The sequence below is a fragment of the Pseudophryne corroboree genome, chromosome 3 (assembly GCF_028390025.1).
Source record: "Pseudophryne corroboree isolate aPseCor3 chromosome 3, aPseCor3.hap2, whole genome shotgun sequence".
Classification (NCBI taxonomy): Eukaryota; Metazoa; Chordata; class Amphibia; order Anura; family Myobatrachidae; genus Pseudophryne; species Pseudophryne corroboree.
This window is the reverse complement of record NC_086446.1, coordinates 171,950,935-171,961,594: the sequence shown is the minus strand read 5'-3', so window position 1 is coordinate 171,961,594 and position 10,660 is coordinate 171,950,935. Positions and strand designations below refer to the sequence as shown.

General features: G+C 41.1%; 5 non-coding genes and 42 pseudogenes across 5 annotated transcripts; all 47 read left to right on the top strand.

Annotated features, from left to right (window-relative positions):
* Positions 1–99: 99 nt before the first annotated feature.
* On the top strand, positions 100–218 carry LOC135062923 (5S ribosomal RNA). The gene has a single exon (XR_010249266.1). It is a non-coding gene; the product is annotated as a 5S ribosomal RNA (ribosomal RNA).
* A 105-nt stretch (positions 219–323) lies between these two features.
* LOC134897194 (5S ribosomal RNA) lies at positions 324–442 on the top strand (annotated as a pseudogene).
* Positions 443–549: 107 nt separating this feature from the next.
* Positions 550–668, top strand: LOC134897319 (5S ribosomal RNA; annotated as a pseudogene).
* Positions 669–775: 107 nt separating this feature from the next.
* On the top strand, positions 776–894 carry LOC134897586 (5S ribosomal RNA; annotated as a pseudogene).
* Positions 895–1,001: 107 nt separating this feature from the next.
* LOC134891234 (5S ribosomal RNA) lies at positions 1,002–1,120 on the top strand (annotated as a pseudogene).
* Positions 1,121–1,227: 107 nt separating this feature from the next.
* On the top strand, positions 1,228–1,346 carry LOC134896909 (5S ribosomal RNA; annotated as a pseudogene).
* Positions 1,347–1,453: 107 nt separating this feature from the next.
* Positions 1,454–1,572, top strand: LOC134895143 (5S ribosomal RNA; annotated as a pseudogene).
* Positions 1,573–1,679: 107 nt separating this feature from the next.
* LOC134898034 (5S ribosomal RNA) lies at positions 1,680–1,798 on the top strand (annotated as a pseudogene).
* Positions 1,799–1,905: 107 nt separating this feature from the next.
* Positions 1,906–2,025, top strand: LOC134895615 (5S ribosomal RNA; annotated as a pseudogene).
* A 107-nt stretch (positions 2,026–2,132) lies between these two features.
* LOC134897075 (5S ribosomal RNA) lies at positions 2,133–2,251 on the top strand (annotated as a pseudogene).
* Positions 2,252–2,358: 107 nt separating this feature from the next.
* LOC134897990 (5S ribosomal RNA) lies at positions 2,359–2,477 on the top strand (annotated as a pseudogene).
* Positions 2,478–2,584: 107 nt separating this feature from the next.
* Positions 2,585–2,703, top strand: LOC135066615 (5S ribosomal RNA). Its single transcript, XR_010252859.1, has one exon. It is a non-coding gene; the product is annotated as a 5S ribosomal RNA (ribosomal RNA).
* A 105-nt stretch (positions 2,704–2,808) lies between these two features.
* LOC134897193 (5S ribosomal RNA) lies at positions 2,809–2,927 on the top strand (annotated as a pseudogene).
* Positions 2,928–3,034: 107 nt separating this feature from the next.
* Positions 3,035–3,153, top strand: LOC134898096 (5S ribosomal RNA; annotated as a pseudogene).
* A 107-nt stretch (positions 3,154–3,260) lies between these two features.
* Positions 3,261–3,379, top strand: LOC134894702 (5S ribosomal RNA; annotated as a pseudogene).
* A 107-nt stretch (positions 3,380–3,486) lies between these two features.
* On the top strand, positions 3,487–3,605 carry LOC134895570 (5S ribosomal RNA; annotated as a pseudogene).
* Positions 3,606–3,712: 107 nt separating this feature from the next.
* On the top strand, positions 3,713–3,831 carry LOC134891817 (5S ribosomal RNA; annotated as a pseudogene).
* Positions 3,832–3,938: 107 nt separating this feature from the next.
* Positions 3,939–4,057, top strand: LOC134894169 (5S ribosomal RNA; annotated as a pseudogene).
* A 107-nt stretch (positions 4,058–4,164) lies between these two features.
* On the top strand, positions 4,165–4,283 carry LOC134901731 (5S ribosomal RNA). The gene has a single exon (XR_010175214.1). It is a non-coding gene; the product is annotated as a 5S ribosomal RNA (ribosomal RNA).
* Positions 4,284–4,388: 105 nt separating this feature from the next.
* Positions 4,389–4,507, top strand: LOC134897609 (5S ribosomal RNA; annotated as a pseudogene).
* Positions 4,508–4,614: 107 nt separating this feature from the next.
* LOC134897852 (5S ribosomal RNA) lies at positions 4,615–4,733 on the top strand (annotated as a pseudogene).
* Positions 4,734–4,840: 107 nt separating this feature from the next.
* Positions 4,841–4,959, top strand: LOC134897585 (5S ribosomal RNA; annotated as a pseudogene).
* A 107-nt stretch (positions 4,960–5,066) lies between these two features.
* LOC134891233 (5S ribosomal RNA) lies at positions 5,067–5,185 on the top strand (annotated as a pseudogene).
* A 107-nt stretch (positions 5,186–5,292) lies between these two features.
* LOC134894265 (5S ribosomal RNA) lies at positions 5,293–5,411 on the top strand (annotated as a pseudogene).
* A 107-nt stretch (positions 5,412–5,518) lies between these two features.
* LOC134898033 (5S ribosomal RNA) lies at positions 5,519–5,637 on the top strand (annotated as a pseudogene).
* A 107-nt stretch (positions 5,638–5,744) lies between these two features.
* Positions 5,745–5,864, top strand: LOC134895614 (5S ribosomal RNA; annotated as a pseudogene).
* Positions 5,865–5,971: 107 nt separating this feature from the next.
* Positions 5,972–6,090, top strand: LOC134896516 (5S ribosomal RNA; annotated as a pseudogene).
* A 107-nt stretch (positions 6,091–6,197) lies between these two features.
* Positions 6,198–6,316, top strand: LOC134894597 (5S ribosomal RNA; annotated as a pseudogene).
* Positions 6,317–6,423: 107 nt separating this feature from the next.
* LOC134896576 (5S ribosomal RNA) lies at positions 6,424–6,542 on the top strand (annotated as a pseudogene).
* Positions 6,543–6,649: 107 nt separating this feature from the next.
* Positions 6,650–6,768, top strand: LOC134891815 (5S ribosomal RNA; annotated as a pseudogene).
* A 107-nt stretch (positions 6,769–6,875) lies between these two features.
* LOC134894167 (5S ribosomal RNA) lies at positions 6,876–6,994 on the top strand (annotated as a pseudogene).
* A 107-nt stretch (positions 6,995–7,101) lies between these two features.
* LOC135066625 (5S ribosomal RNA) lies at positions 7,102–7,220 on the top strand. The gene has a single exon (XR_010252868.1). It is a non-coding gene; the product is annotated as a 5S ribosomal RNA (ribosomal RNA).
* A 105-nt stretch (positions 7,221–7,325) lies between these two features.
* On the top strand, positions 7,326–7,444 carry LOC134897192 (5S ribosomal RNA; annotated as a pseudogene).
* Positions 7,445–7,551: 107 nt separating this feature from the next.
* Positions 7,552–7,670, top strand: LOC134898339 (5S ribosomal RNA; annotated as a pseudogene).
* Positions 7,671–7,777: 107 nt separating this feature from the next.
* Positions 7,778–7,896, top strand: LOC134896706 (5S ribosomal RNA; annotated as a pseudogene).
* Positions 7,897–8,003: 107 nt separating this feature from the next.
* LOC134898295 (5S ribosomal RNA) lies at positions 8,004–8,122 on the top strand (annotated as a pseudogene).
* A 107-nt stretch (positions 8,123–8,229) lies between these two features.
* LOC134895613 (5S ribosomal RNA) lies at positions 8,230–8,349 on the top strand (annotated as a pseudogene).
* A 107-nt stretch (positions 8,350–8,456) lies between these two features.
* Positions 8,457–8,575, top strand: LOC134895347 (5S ribosomal RNA; annotated as a pseudogene).
* Positions 8,576–8,682: 107 nt separating this feature from the next.
* LOC134897265 (5S ribosomal RNA) lies at positions 8,683–8,801 on the top strand (annotated as a pseudogene).
* A 107-nt stretch (positions 8,802–8,908) lies between these two features.
* Positions 8,909–9,027, top strand: LOC134894100 (5S ribosomal RNA; annotated as a pseudogene).
* A 107-nt stretch (positions 9,028–9,134) lies between these two features.
* On the top strand, positions 9,135–9,253 carry LOC134892950 (5S ribosomal RNA; annotated as a pseudogene).
* A 107-nt stretch (positions 9,254–9,360) lies between these two features.
* Positions 9,361–9,479, top strand: LOC134894596 (5S ribosomal RNA; annotated as a pseudogene).
* Positions 9,480–9,586: 107 nt separating this feature from the next.
* Positions 9,587–9,705, top strand: LOC134896430 (5S ribosomal RNA; annotated as a pseudogene).
* Positions 9,706–9,812: 107 nt separating this feature from the next.
* Positions 9,813–9,931, top strand: LOC134891814 (5S ribosomal RNA; annotated as a pseudogene).
* A 107-nt stretch (positions 9,932–10,038) lies between these two features.
* LOC134894166 (5S ribosomal RNA) lies at positions 10,039–10,157 on the top strand (annotated as a pseudogene).
* Positions 10,158–10,264: 107 nt separating this feature from the next.
* LOC135070296 (5S ribosomal RNA) lies at positions 10,265–10,383 on the top strand. The gene has a single exon (XR_010256465.1). It is a non-coding gene; the product is annotated as a 5S ribosomal RNA (ribosomal RNA).
* Positions 10,384–10,488: 105 nt separating this feature from the next.
* LOC134894165 (5S ribosomal RNA) lies at positions 10,489–10,607 on the top strand (annotated as a pseudogene).
* The last annotated feature ends 53 nt before the right edge of the window (positions 10,608–10,660 follow it).

Genomic DNA, 10,660 nt, shown 5'->3' with positions numbered 1-10,660 from the left:
CTGCCAACGCCGTTCTGTTGATGCATTCCATTTTCAAACTTATTCATTTATGTACCAGTAGTTAGAAGTAGAAAAGCTCTAATAGAAACGACAAAGCTCATCTACAGCCACACCACACTGGATACACCCAATCTCATCTGATCTTGGAAGCGAAGCAGTGTTGGGCCTGGTTAGTACTTGGATGGGATACCACCTGGGAATACAAGGTGCTGTAGGTATTTTTATACTGCCAACACCATTCTGTTGATGAATTACATTTTCCAACTTATTCTTTTATACCAGTAGTTAGTAGTAGAAAAGCTGTAACAGAAACTACATAGTTCATCTACAGCCGCACCACACTGGATACACCCAATCTCATCTGATCTTGTAAGCTAAGCAGTATTGGACTTGGTTAGTGCTTGGATGGGAGACCACCTGGGAATAAAATGTGCTGTAGGTATTTTTATACTGCCAGCACGGTTCTGTTGATGCAATCCATTTTCAAACATATTCATTTATGTACCAGTAGTTAGAAGTAGAAAAGTTCTATCAGAAACCACAAATCTCATCTATAGCCACACCACACTGGATATGCCCAATCTCCTCTGATCTTGGAAGCTAAGCAGTGATGGTCCTGGTTAGTACTTGGATGGGAGTCCACCTAGAAATAAAAGGTGCTGTAGGTATTTTTATACTGCCAACACCGTTCTGTTGATGCATTCCATTTTCAAACTTATTCATTTATGTACCAGTAGTTAGAAGTAGAAAAGTTCTAACAGAAACTACAAAGCTCATATACAGCCACACCACACTGGTTACGCCCAATCTTATCTGATCTTGGAAGCTAAGCAGTGTTGGTCCTGGTTAGTACTTGGATGCGAGTCCACCTGGAAATACAAGGTGCTGTAGGTATTTTTATACTGCCAACACCGTTCTGTTGATGCATTCCATTTTCAAACTTATTCATTTATGTACCAGTAGTTAGAAGTAGAAAAGTTCTAACAGAAACCACGAAGCTCATCTACAGCCACACCACACTGGTTACGCCCAATCTCATCTGATCTTGGAAGCTAAGCAGTGTTGGTCCTGGTTAGTACTTGGATGGGAGTCCACCTGGAAATACAAGGTGCTGTAGGTATTTTTATACTGCCAACACCGTTCTGTTGATGCATTCCATTTTCAAACTTATTCATTTATGTACCAGTAGTTAGAAGTAGAAAAGTTCTAACAGAAACCACGAAGCTCATCTACAGCCACACCACACTGGTTACGCCCAATCTCATCTGATCTTGGAAGCTAAGCAGTGTTGGGTATGGTTAGTACTTGGATGGGAGTCAACCTGGAAATACAAGATGTTGTAGGTATTTTTATACTGCCAACACCGTTCTGTTGATGCATTCCATTTTCAAACTTATTTATTTATGTACAAGTAGCTAGAAGTAGAAAAGTTCTAACAGAAACCGCAAAGCTCATCTACAGCCACACCACACTGGATACGCCCAATCTTATCTGATCTTGGAAGCTAAGCAGTGTTGGTTCTGTTTAGTACTTGGATGGGAGTCCACCTGGAAATACAAGGTGCTGTAGGTATTTTTATACTGCCAACACCGTTCTGTTGATGCATTCCATTTTCAAACTTATTCATTTATGTACCAGTAGTTAGAAGTAGAAAAGTTCTAACAGAAACCACAAAGCTCATCTACAGCCACACCACACTGGTTACGTCCAATGTCATCTGATCTTGGAAGCTAAGCAGTGTTGGGTCTGGTTAGTACTTGGATGGCAAACCACCTGGGAATGCAAGGTGGTGTAGGTATTTTTATACTGCCAACACCGTTCTGTTGATGCATTCCATTTTCACACTTGTTCATTTATGTACCAGTAGTTAGAATTAGAAAAGCACTAACAGAAACATCAAAGCTCATCTACAGCCACACCACACTGGATTCGCCCAATCTCATCTGATCTTGGAAGCTAAGCAGTATTAGGGCCTGGTTAGTACTTGGATGGGAGACCACCTCAGAATACAAGGGGCTGTAGGTATTTTTATACTGCCAACGCCGTTCTGTTGATGCATTCCATTTTCAAACTTATTCATTTATGTACCAGTAGTTAGAAGTAGAAAAGCTCAAATAGAAACAACAAAGCTCATATTCAGCCCCACCACACTGGATACGCCCAATCTCATCTGATCTTGGAAGCGAAGCAGTGTTGGGCCTGGTTAGTACTTGGATGGGAGACTACCTGTAAATTTAAGGTGCTGTAGGTATTTTCATACTGCCAACACCATTCTGTTGATGCATTCCATTTTCAACCTTATTCATTTATGTACCAGTAGTTAGGAGTAGAAAAGTTCTAACAGAAACCACAAATCTCATCTATAGCCACACCACACTGGATACGCCCAATCTCCTCTGATCTTGGAAGCTAAGCAGTGATGGTCCTGGTTAGTACTTGGATGGGAGACAACCTGGAAATATAAAGTGCTGTAGGTATTTTTATACTGCCAACACCGTTCTGTTGATGCATTCCATTTTCAAACTTATTCATTTATGTACCAGTAGTTAGAAGTAGAAAAGCTCTAATAGAAACGACAAAGCTCATCTACAGCCACACCACACTTGATACACCCAATCTCATCTGATCTTGGAAGCGAAACAGTGTTGGGCCTGGTTAGTACTTGGATGGGAGACCACCTGGGAATACAAGGTGCTGTAGGTATTTTTATACTGCCAACACCGTTCTGTTGATGAATTACATTTTCAAACTTATTCTTTTATACCAGTAGTTAGTAGTAGAAAAGCTGTAACAGAAACCACATAGTTCATCTACAGCCGCACCACACTGGATACACCCAATCTCATCTGATCTTGTAAGCTAAGCAGTATTGGACTTGGTTAGTGCTTGGATGGGAGACCACCTGGGAATAAAATGTGCTGTAGGTATTTTTATACTGCCAGCACGGTTCTGTTGATGCAATCCATTTTCAAATATATTCATTTATGTACCAGTAGTTAGAAGTAGAAAAGTTCTATCAGAAACCACAAAGCTCATCTACAGCCACACCACACTGGATATGTCTAATCTCATCCGATCTTGGGAGCTAAGCAGTGTTGGGGCTGGTTAGTACTTGGATGGGAGACTACCTGTAAATTTAAGGTGCTGTAGGTATTTTCATACTGCCAACACCGTTCTGTTGATGCATTCCATTTTCAAACTTATTCATTTATGTACCAGTAGTAAGGAGTAGAAAAGTTCTAACAGAAACCACAAATCTCATCTATAGCCACACCACACTGGATACGCCCAATCTCCTCTGATCTTGGAAGCTAAGCAGTGATGGTCCTGGTTAGTACTTGGATGGGAGACCACCTGGAAATTTAAGGTGCTGTAGGTATTTTTATACTGCCAACACCGTTCTGTTGATGCATTCCATTTTCAAACTTATTCATTTATGTACCAGTAGTTAGAAGTAGAAAAGTTCTAACAGAAACCACAAAGCTCATATACAGCCACACCACACTGGTTACGCCCAATCTTATCTGATCTTGGAAGCTAAGCAGTGTTGGTCCTGGTTAGTACTTGGATGGGAGAACACCTGGGAATACAAGGTGCTGTAGGTATTTTTATACTGCCAACACCGTTCTGTTGATGCATTCCATTTTCAAACTTATTCATTTATGTACCAGTAGTTAGAAGTAGAAAAGCTCTAATAGAAACAACAAAGCTCATCTACAGCCACACCACACTGAATACGCCCAATCTCATCTGATCTTGGAAGCGAAGCAGTGTTGGTCCTGGTTAGTACTTGGATGGGAGTCCACCTGGAAATACAAGGTGCTGTAGGTATTTTTATACTGCCAACACCGTTCTGTTGATGCATTCCATTTTCAAACTTATTCATTTATGTACCAGTAGTTAGAAGTAGGAAAGTTCTAACAGAAACCACACAGCTCATCTACAGCCAAACCACACTGGATACGCCCAATCTCATCTGATCTTGGAAGCTAAGCAGTGTTGGGTATGGTTAGTACTTGGATGGGAGACCACCTCAGAATACAAGGTGCTGTCGGTATTTTTATACTGCCAACGCCGTTCTGTTGATGCATTCCATTTTCAAACTTATTCATTTATGTACCAGTAGTTAGAAGTAGAAAAGCTCTAATAGAAACGACAAAGCTCATCTACAGCCACACCACACTGGATACACCCAATCTCATCTGATCTTGGAAGCGAAGCAGTGTTGGGCCTGGTTAGTACTTGGATGGGAGACCACCTGGGAATACAAGGTGCTGTAGGTATTTTTATACTGCCAACACCATTCTGTTGATGAATTACATTTTCCAACTTATTCTTTTATACCAGTAGTTAGTAGTAGAAAAGCTGTAACAGAAACCACATAGTTCATCTACAGCTGCACCACACTGGATACACCCAATCTCATCTGATCTTGTAAGCTAAGCAGTATTGGACTTGGTTAGTGCTTGGATGGGAGACCACCTGGGAATAAAATGTGCTGTAGGTATTTTTATACTGCCAGCACGGTTCTGTTGATGCAATCCATTTTCAAACATATTCATTTATGTACCAGTAGTTAGAAGTAGAAAAGTTCTATCAGAAACCACAAATCTCATCTATAGCAACACCACACTGGATATGCCCAATCTCCTCTGATCTTGGAAGCTAAGCAGTGATGGTCCTGGTTAGTACTTGGATGGGAGTCCACCTAGAAATAAAAGGTGCTGTAGGTATTTTTATACTGCCAACACCGTTCTGTTGATGCATTCCATTTTCAAACTTATTCATTTATGTACCAGTAGTTAGAAGTAGAAAAGTTCTAACAGAAACTACAAAGCTCATATACAGCCACACCACACTGGTTACGCCCAATCTTATCTGATCTTGGAAGCTAAGCAGTGTTGGTCCTGGTTAGTACTTGGATGCGAGTCCACCTGGAAATACAAGGTGCTGTAGGTATTTTTATACTGCCAACACCGTTCTGTTGATGCATTCCATTTTCAAACTTATTCATTTATGTACCAGTAGTTAGAAGTAGAAAAGTTCTAACAGAAACCACGAAGCTCATCTACAGCCACACCACACTGGTTACGCCCAATCTCATCTGATCTTGGAAGCTAAGCAGTGTTGGTCCTGGTTAGTACTTGGATGGGAGTCCACCTGGAAATACAAGGTGCTGTAGGTATTTTTATACTGCCAACACCGTTCTGTTGATGCATTCCATTTTCAAACTTATTCATTTATGTACCAGTAGTTAGAAGTAGAAAAGTTCTAACAGAAACCACGAAGCTCATCTACAGCCACACCACACTGGTTACGCCCAATCTCATCTGATCTTGGAAGCTAAGCAGTGTTGGGTATGGTTAGTACTTGGATGGGAGTCCACCTGGAAATACAAGGTGCTGTAGGTATTTTTATACTGCCAACACCGTTCTGTTGATGCATTCCATTTTCAAACTTATTCATTTATGTACCAGTAGTTAGAAGTAGAAAAGTTCTAAGAGTAACCACAAAGCTCATCTACAGCCACACCACACTGGTTACGTCCAATGTCATCTGATCTTGGAAGCTAAGCAGTGTTGGGTCTGGTTAGTACTTGGATGGCAAACCACCTGGGAATGCAAGGTGGTGTAGGTATTTTTATACTGCCAACACCGTTCTGTTGATGCATTCCATTTTCACACTTGTTCATTTATGTACCAGTAGTTAGAATTAGAAAAGCACTAACAGAAACATCAAAGCTCATCTACAGCCACACCACACTGGATTCGCCCAATCTCATCTGATCTTGGAAGCTAAGCAGTATTAGGGCCTGGTTAGTACTTGGATGGGAGACCACCTCAGAATACAAGGGGCTGTAGGTATTTTTATACTGCCAACGCCGTTCTGTTGATGCATTCCATTTTCAAACTTATTCATTTATGTACCAGTAGTTAGAAGTAGAAAAGCTCTAATAGAAACAACAAAGCTCATATTCAGCCCCACCACACTGGATACACCCAATCTCATCTGATCTTGGAAGCGAAGCAGTGTTGGGCCTGGTTAGTACTTGGATGGGAGACTACCTGTAAATTTAAGGTGCTGTAGGTATTTTCATACTGCCAACACCGTTCTGTTGATGAATTCCATTTTCAAACTTATTCATTTATGTACCAGTAGTTAGGAGTAGAAAAGTTCTAACAGAAACCACAAATCTCATCTATAGCCACACCACACTGGATACGCCCAATCTCCTCTGATCTTGGAAGCTAAGCAGTGATGGTCCTGGTTAGTACTTGGATGGGAGACCACCTGGAAATATAAGGTGCTGTAGGTATTTTTATACTGCCAACACCGTTCTGTTGATGCATTCCATTTTCAAACTTATTCATTTATGTACCAGTAGTTAGAAGTAGAAAAGTTCTAACAGAAACCACAGAGCTCATATACAGCCACACCACACTGGTTACGCCCAATCTTATCTGATCTTGGAAGCTAAGCAGTGTTGGTCCTGGTTAGTACTTGGATGGGAGAACACCTGGGAATACAAGGTGCTGTCGGTATTTTTATACTGCCAACACCGTTCTGTTGATGCATTCCATTTTCAAACTTATTCATTTATGTACCAGTAGTTAGAAGTAGAAAAGCTCTAATAGAAACAACAAAGCTCATCTACAGCCACACCACACTGAATACGCCCAATCTCATCTGATCTTGGAAGCGAAGCAGTGTTGGTCCTGGTTAGTACTTGGATGGGAGTCCACCTGGAAATACAAGGTGCTGTAGGTATTTTTATACTGCCAACACCGTTCTGTTGATGCATTCCATTTTCAAACTTATTCATTTATGTACCAGTAGTTAGAAGTAGGAAAGTTCTAACAGAAACCACACAGCTCATCTACAGCCAAACCACACTGGATACGCCCAATCTCATCTGATCTTGGAAGCTAAGCAGTGTTGGGTATGGTTAGTACTTGGATGGGAGACCACCTCAGAATACAAGGTGCTGTCGGTATTTTTATACTGCCAACGCCGTTCTGTTGATGCATTCCATTTTCAAACTTATTCATTTATGTACCAGTAGTTAGAAGTAGAAAAGCTCTAATAGAAACGACAAAGCTCATCTACAGCCACACCACACTGGATACACCCAATCTCATCTGATCTTGGAAGCGAAGCAGTGTTGGTCCTGGTTAGTACTTGGATGGGAGACCACCTGGGAATACAAGGTGCTGTAGGTATTTTTATACTGCCAACACCATTCTGTTGATGAATTACATTTTCCAACTTATTCTTTTATACCAGTAGTTAGTAGTAGAAAAGCTGTAACAGAAACCACATAGTTCATCTACAGCCGCACCACACTGGATACACCCAATCTCATCTGATCTTGTAAGCTAAGCAGTATTGGACTTGGTTAGTGCTTGGATGGGAGACCACCTGGGAATAAAATGTGCTGTAGGTATTTTTATACTGCCAGCACGGTTCTGTTGATGCAATCCATTTTCAAACATATTCATTTATGTACCAGTAGTTAGAAGTAGAAAAGTTCTATCAGAAACCACAAATCTCATCTATAGCCACAAAACACTGGATACGCCCAATCTCCTCTGATCTTGGAAGCTAAGCAGTGATGGTCCTGGTTAGTACTTGGATGGGAGACCACCTAGAAATATAAGGTGCTGTAGGTATTTTTATACTGCCAACACCGTTCTGTTGATGCATTCCATTTTCAAACTTATTCATTTATGTACCAGTAGTTAGAAGTAGAAAAGTTCTAACAGAAACTACAAAGCTCATATACAGCCACACCACACTGGTTACGCCCAATCTTATCTGATCTTGGAAGCTAAGCAGTGTTGGTTCTGGTTAGTACTTGGATGGGAGTCCACCTGGAAATACAAGGTGCTGTAGGTATTTTTATACTGCCAACACCGTTCTGTTGATGCATTCCATTTTCAAACTTATTCATTTATGTACCAGTAGTTAGAAGTAGAAAAGTTCTAACAGAAACCACAAAGCTCATCTACAGCCACACCACACTTGTTACGTCCAATGTCATCTGATCTTGGAAGCTAAGCAGTGTTGGGTCTGTTTAGTACTTGGATGGCAAACCACCTGGGAATGCAAGGTGGTGTAGGTATTTTTATACTGCCAACACCGTTCTGTTGATGCATTCCATTTTCACACTTGTTCATTCATGTACCAGTAGTTAGAATTAGAAAAGCACTAACAGAAACATCAAAGCTCATCTACAGCCACACCACACTGGATTCGCCCAATCTCATCTGATCTTGGAAGCTAAGCAGTATTAGGGCCTGGTTAGTACTTGGATGGGAGACCACCTCAGAATACAAGGGGCTGTAGGTATTTTTATACTGCCAATGCCGTTCTGTTGATGCATTCCATTTTCAAACTTATTCATTTATGTACCAGTAGTTAGAAGTAGAAAAGCTCTAATAGAAACAACAAAGCTCATATTCAGCCCCACCACACTGGATACGCCCAATCTCATCTGATCTTGGAAGCGAAGCAGTGTTGGGCCTGGTTAGTACTTGGATGGGAGAACACCTGGGAATACAAGGTGCTGTAGGTATTTTTATACTGCCAACACCGTTCTGTTGATGCATTCCATTTTCAAACTTATTCATTTATGTACCAGTAGTTAGAAGTAGAAAAGCTCTAATAGAAACAACAAAGCTCATCTACAGCCACACCACACTGAATACGCCCAATCTAATCTGATCTTGGAAGCGAAGCTGTATTGGTCCTGGTTAGTACTTGGATGGGAGTCCACCTGGAAATACAAGGTGCTGTAGGTATTTTTATACTGCCAACACCGTTCTGTTGATGCATTCCATTTTCAAACTTATTCATTTATGTACCAGTAGTTAGAAGTAGGAAAGTTCTAACAGAAACCACACAGCTCATCTACAGCCAAACCACACTGGATACACCCAATCTCATCTGATCTTGGAAGCTAAACAGTGTTGGGTATGGTTAGTACTTGGATGGGAGACCACCTCAGAATACAAGGTGCTGTCGGTATTTTTATACTGCCAACGCCGTTCTGTTGATGCATTCCATTTTCAAACTTATTCATTTATGTACCAGTAGTTAGAAGTAGAAAAGCTCTAATAGAAACGACAAAGCTCATCTACAGCCACACCACACTGGATACGCCCAATCTCATCTGATCTTGGAAGCGAAGCAGTGTTGGGCCTGGTTAGTACTTGGATGGGAGACTACCTGTAAATTTAAGGTGCTGTAGGTATTTTCATACTGCCAACACCGTTCTGTTGATGAATTCCATTTTCAAACTTATTCATTTATGTACCAGTAGTTAGGAGTAGAAAAGTTCTAACAGAAACCACAAATCTCATCTATAGCCACACCACACTGGATACGCCCAATCTCCTCTGATCTTGGAAGCTAAGCAGTGATGGTCCTGGTTAGTACTTGGATGGGAGACCACCTGGAAATATAAGGTGCTGTAGGTATTTTTATACTGCCAACACCGTTCTGTTGATGCATTCCATTTTCAAACTTATTCATTTATGTACCAGTAGTTAGAAGTAGAAAAGTTCTAACAGAAACCACAGAGCTCATATACAGCCACACCACACTGGTTACGCCCAATCTTATCTGATCTTGGAAGCTAAGCAGTGTTGGTCCTGGTTGGTACTTGGATGGGAGAACACCTGGGAATACAAGGTGCTGTAGGTATTTTTATACTGCCAACACCGTTCTGTTGATGCATTCCATTTTCAAACTTATTCATTTATGTACCAGTAGTTAGAAGTAGAAAAGCTCTAATAGAAACAACAAAGCTCATCTACAGCCACACCACACTGAATACGCCCAATCTCATCTGATCTTGGAAGCGAAGCAGTGTTGGTCCTGGTTAGTACTTGGATGGGAGTCCACCTGGAAATACAAGGTGCTGTAGGTATTTTTATACTGCCAACACCGTTCTGTTGATGCATTCCATTTTCAAACTTATTCATTTATGTACCAGTAGTTAGAAGTAGGAAAGTTCTAACAGAAACCACACAGCTCATCTACAGCCAAACCACACTGGATACGCCCAATCTCATCTGATCTTGGAAGCTAAGCAGTGTTGGGTATGGTTAGTACTTGGATGGGAGACCACCTCAGAATACAAGGTGCTGTCGGTATTTTTATACTGCCAACGCCGTTCTGTTGATGCATTCCATTTTCAAACTTATTCATTTATGTACCAGTAGTTAGAAGTAGAAAAGCTCTAATAGAAACGACAAAGCTCATCTACAGCCACACCACACTGGATACACCCAATCTCATCTGATCTTGGAAGCGAAGCAGTGTTGTGCCTGGTTAGTACTTGGATGGGAGACCACCTGGGAATACAAGGTGCTGTAGGTATTTTTATACTGCCAACACCATTCTGTTGATGAATTACATTTTCCAAATTATTCTTTTATACCAGTAGTTAGTAGTAGAAAAGCTGTAACAGAAACCACACAGCTCATCTACAGCCAAACCACACTGGATACGCCCAATCTCATCTGATCTTGGAAGCTAAGCAGTGTTGGGTATGGTTAGTACTTGGATGGGAGACCACCTCAGAATACAAGGTGCTGTCGGTATTTTTATACTGCCAACGCCGTTCTGTTGATGCATTCCATTTTCAAACTTATTC